Below are 14,220 nucleotides of genomic sequence, written 5' to 3'. Positions count from 1 at the left end.
GTACCTTTAGCTAGTTCATTTTAGTTACATAGAATTCCACAACATACCTAGACCACAGTGTACTTACTAATTCTCATATTGATGGACATTTCGGTTATTTCCAAATATGTACTCTTCCACACAGCGCTGCATTGAAAGTGTACACATCTCCTTGTGCACATGTGCATAAGTTGCTACACAGTACTGAATTTCCAAATTTCCTTTGGTTTTTATTTTCTTAAACACAAAGGTAAAAAAAGAAAATTTTATGATCTATTATATAAACTGAAACAAAAGTTTTACAAAACAGTCTCATATTTGCTATTCCATTTCCTTAAAAAAAAATTACGGTCACCCAAATATAGATCCTGCTTTTGGGGGCCTAAAGTTTATAATTTGAGGGACCTCTTTAGAAAAAGAATACAAAATTATAAATAAAAAATTAGTAACCAGGCCTTGGAAAAAGCTTTGCAAGTGAGAGGGCCTGAAACAAGCTTTATTAGTTTTAGGGTAAATATCCCTCTGAGTAGACAAACTAGATTGATTTAATGGTTCACTAATAATAGGTCTCTATAAGCAGTTTGATAAACATTACTCTATACCTAAAAATGAGCTGGCTAAGTCTTAAGATGTGAACATTTCAACTTTGAGTTTTGATAAATGTATATATCCATGTAATCACTACCATGATCATGACATAGAACTTTCCCATCATTCCAAAGAGCTCCCACTTGCCAATCCCCAGGCAACACTAATCTGCTCTGTCATTATAAATTAGTTTTGCTTTTTCTAGCATTTCAAATAAATGGAATTATGCACTATGTACTCTTTTGTGTCTGACTTCATTCACTCAGCATAATGATTTTGAGATTCATCCATATTGTTGCACTTATCAGTAGTTTGTTCCTTTTTGCTGTTGAATAGCATTCCATCATATTATGAAATATTATCCATCACAGTTTGTTTATCTATTCACCTGCCAATGTATATTTATGTTGTTTTTCTCTCTCTCTCTCTCTCTCTCTCTCTCTCTCTCTCTCCTTCTACGAGTAGAGCTGCTATAAACATTCTTGTATAGGTTTCTGAGTACACATAAGCATTTATTCCTAGGGTAAGTACCCAGAAGTGGGATTTCTAGGTTATGTATAAATAAATGTATGTTTATACGAAACTAGAAAACTGTTTTCAAGAGTCTCTGTGCCATTTTGCTTTCCCATCAATGAAGTATTCCAGTTGTTTTGCATCTTTTCTAGCACTTGGCATTATTAGTTATTGCTTTTTTAAGCCATTCTAAAAGTACGTAGTGGTAGCTCATTGAGGTTTTAATTTGCATGTCCCCCATGGCTAATGACGTAAACATCTTTTAATGTGCTTATTTGCTACCTGTGTATATTCTCTGGTGAAGAGTCTCTTCAAGCCCTTTGCCCATTTTTTTAAAAAAAGATTTTATTGGGGAAGGGAAACAGGACTTTATTGGGGAACAGTGTGTACTTCCAGTTCTTTTTCCAGGTCAAGTTGTTGTCCTTTCAATCTTAGTTGTGGAGGGCGCAGCTCAGCAGCTCAGCTCCGGTTGCCATTGTTAGTTGCAGTGGGCGCAGCCCACATGCCCCCTATCTCTTGCGGGAGTTGAGGAATGGAACTGGCAACCTTGTGGTGAGAGCCCACTGGCCCATGTGGGAATTGAACCGGCAGCCTTCAGAGTTAGGAGCATGGAGCTCCAACCGCCTGAGCCACCAGGCCAGCCCCCTTTGCCCAGTTTTATACTGGGTTGTTTGTGTCTCACAATTGAGTTCTGAGAATTCTCTATAAATTCCGAATGCAAGTCCTTTGTTGGATATGTAAGTCGCAAATATTTCCTCCCAGTCTGTAGTTTGCCTTTTCATTCTCTTAACACTGTCTTTTGCTGAGCAAGTGTTTTACATTTTGGTGAAGTCTAACTTATTTTTCAGTGGATCATGCTTTGGACATCACATCTCATAACTCTTTTCCTAACCTTAGGTCACAAATATTTTCTTCTATGTTTTATTATGTTTTATAGTCTTATGCTTTACATTTAGATATTTTTGAGTTATTTTTGTATAAGATTGAGATTTAGGTCAAGGTTCTTTTTTTTTTCTTTTGGCCTGTAGATGTCCAATTGTTCTAACACCAGTTTTTGAAAAGACCATACTTTCCATTTAATTGCTTTTGCACTTTTGTGAAAAAAATCAGTTGGCCATATTTGTGTGAGTCTATTTCTGGACTCTGTACATGATCTATGGGTCTGTACCTTTGCCAATAACAGACTGTGTTGGATACTGTAAATCTTAAAATAGAGTAATATGATTCCTCCAACTTCTGTCTTCTTCAAAATTATTTTAGCTATTCTAGTTCCTTTGCCTTTCAAATAAATTTTAGGATCAACTTATCTATATCTACAAAAACTTCTGCTGGGATATTGATTGAAATTGCATTTCTACAGATCGGTTTAAGCAAAATGAATATCATTACTATGTTGTATTTTCCAATCCATGAACACAGTATGTGTCTCCATTTATTTAGGCCTTCTTTGGTTTCTTTCACCAGCATTTGCAGTTTTCAGTATACAGGTCACATAAATGTTTTGATAGACTTATATATGAGTATTTAATTTTGAGGAGCCATTATAAATGGTATTATTTTAAATTTAAGTTTCCATTGGACAATTGCTAGTACATAGAAATACGATTGATTTTTTTCTGTTGATCTGGTATCCTGTGACCTTTCTAAACTTACATTTAAGTACCATGAATTTTTTGTAGATATCTTGGATTTTTCTATATGGACAATTATGTTGTCTGCAAATTGGGACATTTTTATTTCTTTCTTTGCAACCTATTTGCCTTTTATTTTTTTTCCTTGTCTTATTGCATTGGCTAGGATTTCCAGTCCATGGTGAGAGCAGACATCCTTGCCTTGTTCCTGATCTTAAGAGAAAGTGTTCAGCCTTTCGCCATTTAGTATCATATTTGCTGTTGGTTTTTAAAGATGCCCTTTATCAGGATGAGGAAGTTCCTCTCTATTCCCAGTTTGCTGAGAGTTTTTACCATGAACGGATATATATATATATATATATATATATGTATATATACACACATATATATATGTTTTATAGTCTAATGCTTTACATTTAGATATCTTTGAGGTTTTTTTTTGTATAAGGATGATTTTTAGGTCAAGGTTCTTCTTTTTCTTTTGGAATGTAGATGCCAATTGTTCTAACACCAGTTTTTGAAAAGACAATACTTTTGAAAAGACTATACACACACACACACACACTAGAATTTTTTTTAAATTAAACTTTATTGGGGTGACAATTGTTAGTAAAGTTACATAGATTTCAGGTGTACAATTCTGTATTACATCATCTATAAATCCCATTATGTGTTCATCACCCAGAGTCAGTTCTCCTTCCATCACCATATATTTGATCCCCTTTACCCTCATCTACCACCCCCCTCCCCACTTATCCTCTGGTAACCTCTAAACTATTGTCTGTGTCTATGAGCTTTTGTTTCTCATTTGTTTGTCTTGTTCTTTTGTTGTTTTGGTTTATATACCACATATCAGTGAAATCATATGGTTCTCTGCTTTTTCTGTCTGACTTATTTCACTTAGCATTGAAATCTCAAGATCCATCCATGTTGTCACAGATGGTCCTATTTCATCTTTTCTTACCGCCGAATAGTATTCCATTGACACACTAGAATTTAAGAAGTTTTAGGGTCACAGCAAAACTGGGCAGAAAGTGCAGAGAATTCCCACCTTCCCACCCCATCCCACACAGCCGTTCCCATAATGAATCATTTATTTGTTGCAATCAATAACCCAACACTGACACATCATTATCGACCAAAGACCATAGTTTACATCAGGGTTTACTTTTTGAGTTACATATTCTATGGGTTTTGACAGAAGTATAATGACATGTATCCACCTTTATAGCATCACACAGAGTAATTTCACTGCCCTAATAATTTTCTGTGTTTTACCTGTTCATCCCTTACTGCCCCCAACTCCCTGGCAACCACTGATCTTACTGCCTCCATGGTTTTGCTTTATCCAGAATTTCATAGAGTTGGAATAATTCAGGATGCAGCCTTTTCAGATTGGCTTCTTTCAGTTAGTAATATACCTTTAGGTTCCTCTATGTTTTTTGATGGCTTGATAGCTCATTTCTTTTAGTGCTGAATTATATCCCATTGTATGGATGTATCACAGTTTATATATCCATCATCTGCTGAAGGACATCTTGGTAGCTTCCAAGCTTTTGCAATTATGAATAAAACTGATATAAACATTCATGTGCAAGTTTTTATATAGACTTTATATAGACTTATAAGTTTTCAAGTCATTTGAGTAAATATCAAGGAGCGTGACTGCTGGATTGTGTGGTAAAAATACATTTAGTTTTGTAAGAAACTGTGAAACCATATTCCAAAGTGTACCATTTTGCATTCCCAACCAGCAATGAACTTTTTCTCCAAATCCTTGTCAGCATTTGATGTTGCTAGTGTTTTGGATGTTAGCCATTCTAATAGGTGTGTAGTGGTATCTCATTATTGTTTTAATTTACAATTCCCTAATGACATGATGTTGAACATCTTTTCATATGCTTATTTGCCACCTGTATATCTTCTTTGGTGAAGTGACTGTTCAGATCTTTTCCCCATTTTAATTGGGTTGTTCATTTTCTTATTGTTGAGATTTAAAAGTTCTTTGTATGTTTAGGATAAAAATCCTTTATCAGATATGTACTTTGCAAATATTTTCTCCCAGTCTTTGGCTTGTCTTATTCTCTTGAGAATGTCTTCCACATATCAGAAGTTTTTAATTTTAGTGAAGTCCAACTTTTCAATTTTTTCTCTCTCATAGGTCATGCCTTTGGTGTTATATCTAAAAAGTCATCACCATTGGTGAAAAACAAAGGGGGAAAAATTTCATCAAAACCCAAGGTTGTCTAGATTTTCTCCTGTGTTATCTTCTAAGAGTTTTATAGTTTTGCATTTTACATTTTGGTCTATAATCCATTTTGAGTTAATTTTTGTGAAAAGTATGAAGTCTGTATTTAGAGACACTTTGCATGTGGATGTCCAGTTGTTCAAGCACCATTTATTGAAAAGCCTATCCTTTCTCCATTGAATTGACTTTACTCTTTTGTCAAAGACAAGTTAGCCATTAATATATTTTTGTGGGTATATTGATTCATTATTGAATATTGAATGAGCCTTGAATTTTGGGGCATATGTTATTCTTTATGTATATTCTGCAATATATATTTATATATTATCTATTATATGTCACTGAGTTCAATTTCCTAATATCCATTGAGGACTTTTGCATCTATGTTCATGAGGGCTATTGGTCTGTAGTTTTCTTTTTTGGACTCTCTTTGTTTGGTTTTATTATCAAGGTAATGATAGCCTTCTAAAATGAGTTAGAAAATGTTCCCTTCTTTTATATTTTCTGGAGAGCTACAGCTTTTTATTTATTTTATTTTATTTATTTATTTATTTATTTATTTATTTATTTTTCTCCTGCACACCATTCCTCTCTGCCCTGCTGAGAGCTACTGCTTTTTAAAAAACTGACATCATATTGTAATCAAACCAACTGTACAGTAAAGGTATCATCACTCTCTCAGTACTTTTTTAAATCCATAAAATTATTCCTTAGCAATATTTCATTTTTAAAAAATCCTGCCTGTTTATAGTAGAGGCACCCTACAAAAGGAGATTAACCACTTGCCAAGTTTCTGTCCTAATAATTTTTTGTTCAATTGTTTTAGATAATCTTGGGAGACACTAAAGGCTTCTTGGACTTTTGGTAAAATGAATTCTACTATCAGGAATCCTAATTATGTTGGATTAGGATTTATAAACTATTTATAAAGGCCTAATACACTTCAAAAACCATTTAATCTTCATACATTCTTCAGAAGGAAATAGTTTAAGGGGAAATATACATATGAAAGTAAGAATCAACAGCTGTTATTGTAATGAAAAATAAAAATCATGACAATTATTGTGTGAAACAATGATTTAAAGATTTGTTTTTTTCAGGAACTAGTGACACAGAGAGAGCATTCTTACATAAATAAGGGCATAGACGTGTGAACTACTGAGGGGTATTGGTGATCAGCAAATATTTGTCTGAAAATCAGATGTATGAAGCGGTGTAATAGAAAATCAAATTGGAATGGCAGTTGGGAGTAAGGGCCTTGAGTGACAAGCCATTAGAATTTATTGACCACTCATTCTTAAATTTTGAGCAGAAGAGGTACTATAGAATAGTGGTTAAGGACCCAAGCTCTGGAGGCAGACAGATCTGAGTTCCAAACCTAGTTCTGCCATTTAGTAGCTATGTTTCCTCTTCAAGAGATTTAATTTTTCTAAGCTTTTATTTTCTTACCTGTGGAATGGGGTTAAGGATAGTACCTACTACAAAGGGCTGTGGTGAGGGTAAAATAAGATACTGTATACAGAATCTGGGGTCTGGCACACAGGAAGTATTCAATATTAGTGACTACCTGATTGGAACTGTGCCTCAGGAATACGAGAGTCTGACAGCCATGTGTACCAGTAATATAAGCACATGGCTTTCCTTCTTAAAACAGAACCAGGCCTTCCAAAGTTTATGCCGAGAATATTTCAGAAAGCAGAGTCTCTAGGTGGAGTGGCATGTCTCTGATTGAATTAACAAGATTTAGAGGCTACTCTGACTGAAGATCAGGGAAGAGGGAATCATGATTACATTACTATTTTCTGTATTCCAGTGTTCTGGCATACTGTACTCTTTTTCAGCACGAAAATTCAGGTATTTTTGTTGATGTAATACCATTCTTTTAGACATTAGTCAGCAGTTTCATTTGCTCTTCTTAGCTGTCTTCAAACCTCTGCCCAACCCTTCTCATCACGACCACCACAAGCCCTCTCCTCCCCTCTTTACCACCCAGTTCTAGCAACAACCTACCTCTTTCAAACTCCTTAATCCTCCACTACACTCTCTCAGCAAAAGTGCTGAGCAAGGACTCGGCAGGAGGAGCCTTCAAAGTAGGAAATGTCCCCATAGCTGGCGGGGAAGCATCACCCCACCGTCACCCCCAGCTAGGGCCACCTCTCTTGGACTCACAGGACAAAAATCATCTTCAATCAGAGCCAGTAGTCTTGAAAACTTGGTGAGGAGCTCAACTGGGCAGGGAAGTCTTGAAGCTCTTCCAGACCAGTTCCATCAGTGGTGACGCATGTGTGAGGGTGTATATATGTGGGGGTGGGGGTGGGGCGAGCAGTGAAGGGGCAGAAAGCCACAGAACCAGCAGTGGCCAGAGGACGTTTTGTAATGTATTCACTATAATTTTTGTTTTAAAACATATTCAATAATATTTAGTTTCATTAATTTTTTTTTAAAAACTAAATTCTGAACATGTGAAAAATAAAATACAGTATTTTGGCTTTGCAGTAAATTAAAACAGGAACATTAACAACATAATTTTGCTCTAGTATTGTAACCACTCATTGAGAGAGGAATCAAAGATGGTTTAAAGTGGGAAGGACCATTGAGGACAGTTATACAAACAGGGGATGTCATCAGGACTCTCAAACATTGTCCTGTATTATAAGATATGATGTCATGATTAGGGTTCCAAACTGTTTTTTTGTTTGTTGTTTAATGAGAGAGATTGGTTTTGTAAGTTTTCCTTTGCCTTCCTTTGGCATTAGCACCTAGTAACAAAATACTGAATTTTATTTCATAAAGTGTTCGAATTTATGACATTAAAAAAAAAAAAAATCAGTGAAACTGCTGCTGCTCTGCTCTCCTCTACGTTGGTTTCATTTTCCAGTGGAGTCTCCCCCATGAAAGCTCACATCAGTCCTTACATCTTAACAACCTAGTAACAGTCCCATAAGAGTTTCAGGAAAAGTTCATTGGCCCAGATTGAGCCACAACCCCATTGTGAACCAATCGCTGTGGCGAAGGGACTGGCCAGATCTTGGACCTTGTGGGTGGTACCTAGTACCAAAACCACGAAACTGAAAGTTAGAGAGAACTAGTTTCCCCAGAGGAAAATCAGGGTGTTTTTGCCTAAAGAAGAAAGAATAGATAGTGAACAAGCAAAATCAACAGATGTTCACTACGTCAGGTAAGTAAACCTGTTAAAATTGCATCTAGAATCGTGGCACGTTGGGTCTGAAGATCTAAGAATATTTCCCATAAATAAAGCCCAGGAAACCTGGTGTATAAACTTTGCGGCATCTATTTTGGTAGTTTGCAGAGCTCAGGGCATAGAGGTGTTCTTTTGTGGAATCATCTTCCTATGTCAGCTCTTTAAGTATGGACATTTCTTAGGGTTTTATTCTCTGAATAATTAAGTTGTCACATAAATGATCTTTGGAGAAGATGAGCTGTACCATAATCTGACAAGCTCTATTTCTGTCTTTCGGAATTGCACCAGCAAATCATTAGGTAGCGAAGAGAATCTCACAGGATACTTAAGCCACCTGGAGTAGAGATAGAACAACTGAAGTGTAGAATTTAAGAGCTAAAGGAATCTGGGATTGCTTTCCACAAAGCAGCTAACTTTCAAAATGAGGAATCAATTCAATAAACACCAACTGAACAGTGTTTCATTACTGATTGCTTCCACTGTATTGATTTCTCCCTTTTTCTAGATTTTGCTTAAGGCAAGCCATTCATGGCCAAATGGTTTGGATAAGATAAATTCAACCTCTGGTTTTAAAAGTAGGCTCTGATTGACTTATGGCAACACTTCTGGTCATGGTAGTTCATTCAAGGATGGGCACATGATCCAATTTAGGCCAACTAAACTCAACTCTTGGACATCTATTTGAATGAATAAGAATATGTATCCCTATTTCCCCCACACACACTCCCCCACCCTCAATTGGATGTAAATCCACAAGCACATACCTCAGGAACTACTGGCAGCCATCCTGCACCAGGGAGAGTTTGCTGAGAATGAAGCCAGTCTCAAAAAAAACTAAAAGAGAAAAACGAGGTCCCTATCACCTTATTTAAGTAGCTGGATCAAGCCATGCCTGAAGCCACATACTTGTGGACTTTTCAGTAATATGCATGAATAGTCAGTTTGAGTAGGATTATCTGTTAACCTGTTATTCTGACACCAAATCCAACTGCAATAGAGCTCTGATGCTGATCACCTGGGGTGAGTGTCAGACTACATAGATTTAAGGGCAGAGTCCTTAGTAAGACTGCCCTTACTTCAGGCATCAGACAAACTTTGGGGGACCTCAGCCCATTCACACTTCTGATCAACTGGAGAAAATCCAGGGGTTCCCATGACACCCCTCAGGTTCAATAATTCACAAGAATGACTGACAGAACTCAAAAAAGTGCAACACTTACCATTAGTTTCATTTAAAGGCTACACCAATCAAAGCCAGACAAATGAGGAGACACACAGGGTGAGGTCTGGAAGGATCTTGAACAGAGATTCCATGCCTTCTCCCTGTGGAGTCAGGATGTGTCATCTTTCCAGCACACCTGTGTTCACCAACCAGGAACTCCTCTGAGTCTTCGTGAGCAGAGGTTTTATTAGAATTTCATTATGTAGGCATGATTGATTGGATCATTGGCCACGTGACTAAATCTTCAGTTATGTTAGAGATGTTTCCTCTAGCTCTTCCTCCTTTGTGAGTTCTCTAGATATTTGATTATTTAGGTTTGGAGTTCAAGACAGGTGGGGGCTAGAGATACAGATTTTGGAATGATTAACTATATATGAAAGGGACAAATGTGGGAAAGCATGAACTTGTTTGGAGAGACTGAAAAACAGACACAAGGACAGAACCCTGTAGTATCAAAAATTTTAAGGGAACAAGGGGAGAAATTCCAATAAGGAAGAGAAGGAATTTCCTCTATTTTCCAGTTATTTTTTATGCCCATAAGACATGGCACATGGCTTCACCTCTCATGCCTGTAAAGCCTTCCCTTCCCTTCCCATCTCTTATAGTACTTTATATAAATCTTTATTAGCACTATTTCACTGCATTTACATTGTATGTCTGTTTCTTCCACCAACCTGAAAGCTCCCTCCGGAAAAACTTTATTCATCTTTTTATCTGCAATTCTTAACATAATGCATTGTAGGTGCTAAATGAATGATGCATGGAGCAGGGAGAAGTTAATCCACAAATAGAGTGTGTAACATACAAGCGTTAGAAAGTGTGAATATGCCTTTTATGCCTTTCTAAAAGATATATACATGTTGGAAAGAATTCACCAGTGAAGCCATCTGGAGTTTTCTTTTTAGAAAGTTTTTAAATTATGAATTCAATTCCTTTAAAATATAGAATTTCTATTTATTATTGTTTCAGTCTTGGTAAGTTTTCTTTTTCAACAAAATTTTCCATTTCATCTGAATTGTCAAATTTATTGGTATAAAGTTGTTTTTAATATCCTCTTATATTTTTAATGTCTATAGGACCTGTAGTGATGTCCCCTTTTTTATTGCTGGTATTGGTAATGTGTTTTCTTACATTTGTCCTTCATTAATTTTGCTAGGAGTTGATTAATTTTTCAGTCCTTTTAGGACTAAGTTTTGGCTTTGTTGATTTTCTCTTATCTGCTTCCTATTTCATTGATTTCTGATTTTATTTCATTTCTTTTACTTTCTTTACTTTTTCAGAGTGTTGCCTCTGACTGGCACTTCACCTGTATCTTTAAGAAAGTCATTCTCTTTATGGGTAGTTCTCTAGCCAAAGTGGCCCATTACAGAAGTCCCAAGTCTCAAAGAAATGAGCACGTATTATTACCCCACCATTGCAGCATTAGCTCAGTCATTAGCTAGGAATAGGTTGTGGGAAGTGTGGCCTCAGTTGTGAAGACACTGATATATCCAGATCAGCAGCTGGGGTCATCAATTAACTATGCTTTGCACAGCAGGAAATCCAGTGGCCTTTTTCAGAACCACCACCGTTCACTCCTTTGCCCTATAGACCTACTTCTTTTTCCCCCCCTTTCTTCTGCCTCCTCCCCCCATTCTGGTTCAAGCCCTTGTTTCCCTTGTTTCTCAGTCTAATTGTGTAGGACACCGCTCCCTGGCCCATGCTGGTATTATGAGCCTCATAAGGTTCCCTCTGGCTGAGGCAGTCTGTCGCCAGTCGTCAGTCCGCCGCTCATATCAGCTCATGGCAGCACACAGCAGTCCACGATGGTTGTGGGCCACTCATGCTGGCTGCCAGCCACTCACGCTGTCCCTTGGCTGCTCAAGGCAGCCCAGCTCCAGGGAGAGCTGTTATTCACAAGCTTAGCTGTAGAGGGCGCAGCTCACTGGTGCATGTGGGAATTAAACCAGCGACCTCGGCGTTAGGCGCACGGCGCTCCAACCACCTGAGCCACCAGACTGGCCCAACCTACTTCTTCATGCAGGTTTTGGGAGACGCTCTTCCATGGTTCCCAATGCTCCTCTCTTCCTGAAGGGAAACTTAGAAAAGGAAGGTTAGTGGAATGAACTACAACAATTGGTCTGGAGGTTACAACTGATACTTATTCTCTTCTTTTTCCAGTATCCACTCTAAATTCCCCTCACCCTCAGTTATCATCTTAGCAGGTCTGGGTGGTGTAGGTGGTGGTGTGATCCAACCCTTTATTCCTGAGGGGTCTGAGCTCCTGGTAACCATACCCTTCTCAGGCCAGCTCTGTTGCATGTCTTCAGTTAGCATGGGGTAAGAGAGTATCAGGAGATGCCCGTGTGGACCACAGGGATTCTGTAAAAGAAGCAGTGTTACCTTCTTTTGATCATTGTCATTATCCTTGTCATGATGGTGACTCTTTTTATTTTGCCTACTGGTCTCTGGAATGAGTCCAAAGTACCCCAGTAGCAGTCACAGCTTGTAGTTCAATGGGACCCTGTGTCCCTTAAAAGGAGTGAAACCCCTTTGGGTTTGTGGGTATGGAGAGCGCAAAATCCTTTAGTGGATCCTTGGCAGGGAAGGTAGCTGGGGCTATTCCTGCATCCACTCCTTGGTAAGTGGACCCATGTATTTTTCCTGTTGGGGTAATAAAGACCTCTGGTTTAAGGTGTATAACCCACCCTGAATGATGGCATCCTACTTTTTCAGTGTTGCCTCTGGCACTTCACTTGTGCCTCTAAAAAGTTATTCTGGCTCTCTGAGGTCAGCTTTTTCTGGATGGTGTGGTGTGACCATTGTGTCCACTCCTGCATCTCTTTTACCATGAAGCAGGTGCCCTGGTCGAACGCTATGGTAAGCAGGATTCTGTGCCTGTGGATCAGGCATTCCATAAACCCCAATACAGCAATACTGGCTGAGGATCTGTGGGTGGAAAAGAAAACCCTGTACCCAGAACAGCTATCTATCACTGTGAAAATGAACCACCGGTCCCTCCAGGAAGGGACCCAATGTAGTCAACTTGTGACAAAGTAGCCAGTTGTTCTCCTTGAGTAATAGTGTGATTTGGGGGCTCAGCATTGGGGTCTGAGTTGCTGACAGGTTGGATGTTTATGCACGAGTAGCTAGATCAGCCCTGGAAAGTTGGAGTCCTGCTTTTGGACCCAACTTCCAGCTTCCTCTGCGACACTCTGGTCACTCCACTTATGTACCTGTATTAGTTTCTTAGGGCTGTCCTAACAAAGGACCACAAATTCGGTTGTTTAAATCACAGTTCTAGAGGCTACAAGTCTGAGATCAAGGTGACAGCAGGCTTAGTTCCTTCTGAGGGCTGTGCAGGAAAATCTGTTCCATGCGTCTTCCCTAGCTTCTGGTGGTTTGCTGGCAATCTCTGGTATTCCTCGGCTTCTGCTGCATCACCCTGGTCTCTGTTTTTATCTTCACATGGCATTCTCTATGTGTATCTCTGTCTTCACATGGCATCTGCTTATAAGGACACCAGTCATTTACACAGGGTCCAACCTGCTCCAGTGATGTCATCCTAACTAATTCCATCTACAACCATCCTATTTCCAAATAAGGTCACATTTTGCGGTAGTAGGGGTTAGGACTTCAACATACGAATTTCGGGGGGCATAAACTACAACCCATACAATGTCCATCATGCTGGTCCACGGTGGCTGGTAATGACAACTGCATGAGTCATTTTGTCTACTTGATCGTGTAGTGCCTCTTCCATGGCGGATTCAAGATGTGATACAAAAATTTTCACACTTCATGCCCACTCATATTCACCCATGACTCCACCCCAGACCTTGTCTTGTCTATGATCTTCCGGTCCTTTTCCTTACGGTCCCCTACCAGAATGCCAGACCATTGACACCAGCCCAAGAATCTCTCTATATATTCTTAGTTCAGTCTGCTTCTCCTATACACAAAGCAGATGACCAGGGATAATGCTTCCAACTTCACCCATCAGGAAGATTTTCCCTCTCTGCTGTTTTTCAAAGCCTCAAGAATGTGACTATAATGCAGCCACCATACAATTTTGGTTTGAACCCACATACTGAGCTGACTTATCCATAAATCAAAGTCACCTTTACCCCTCCTCCTCCTTCAGCTGGTCATGGTTATTAGTGCAGCTGTGGTGGGTGACATAGGGGTCTGGGCTACCTGGTCCTGCAGCTTACAAGTGTCCCAATTGCACTTATGGAGCTCCATCTACGATGTACCATTACCATCTTACAATAGATGCTGCTCTGTCTGTCTGAACCAACCCAGCCCATAACAGGCAGTCCTGGACACTTGGTTACTTGGTATCCTATGGTTAAATGTTCTATCTCCACCGAGGCCCACTATCACACTTGTAGTTGGTTCTTATAATGTGTATAATTCTCTGCTGCAGAGTCCCAAGGGCTGTATTGTGATTTTTTTCCCGCTGGTGCTTGCAATAAGTACTGAACATAAATTTACTTCTCACAGTTCTGGAGCCTAGAGGTCCACGATCAAGGTATCAACAGGTTTGGTTTATTCCGAGGCCTCTCTCCTTGGCTGGTAGATGACCACCTTCTTGCTATGTCCTCACATGGCCCTTCCTCTGCACACACATGCCGCTGGTGTCTCTTTGTCTCCAAATTTCTTCTTAGAAGGACACCAATCAGGTTGGATTACCATTCACCCTAACAAATTCATTTTTAACTTAATTGCCTCTTCAAAGAACCTATTTCAAAATAGTCACATTCTGAGGTGTTGGGGGTTTAGGACTTCAACATATAAATTTTGGGGAGGGCACGATTCAGCCCATAACAACATGCAAGAGATTCATTAGGGGAAA

Source organism: Rhinolophus sinicus, linkage group LG14, assembly GCF_036562045.2.
Source record: "Rhinolophus sinicus isolate RSC01 linkage group LG14, ASM3656204v1, whole genome shotgun sequence".
Classification (NCBI taxonomy): domain Eukaryota; kingdom Metazoa; phylum Chordata; class Mammalia; order Chiroptera; family Rhinolophidae; genus Rhinolophus; species Rhinolophus sinicus.
Note: the sequence above shows the minus strand (reverse complement) of the source record.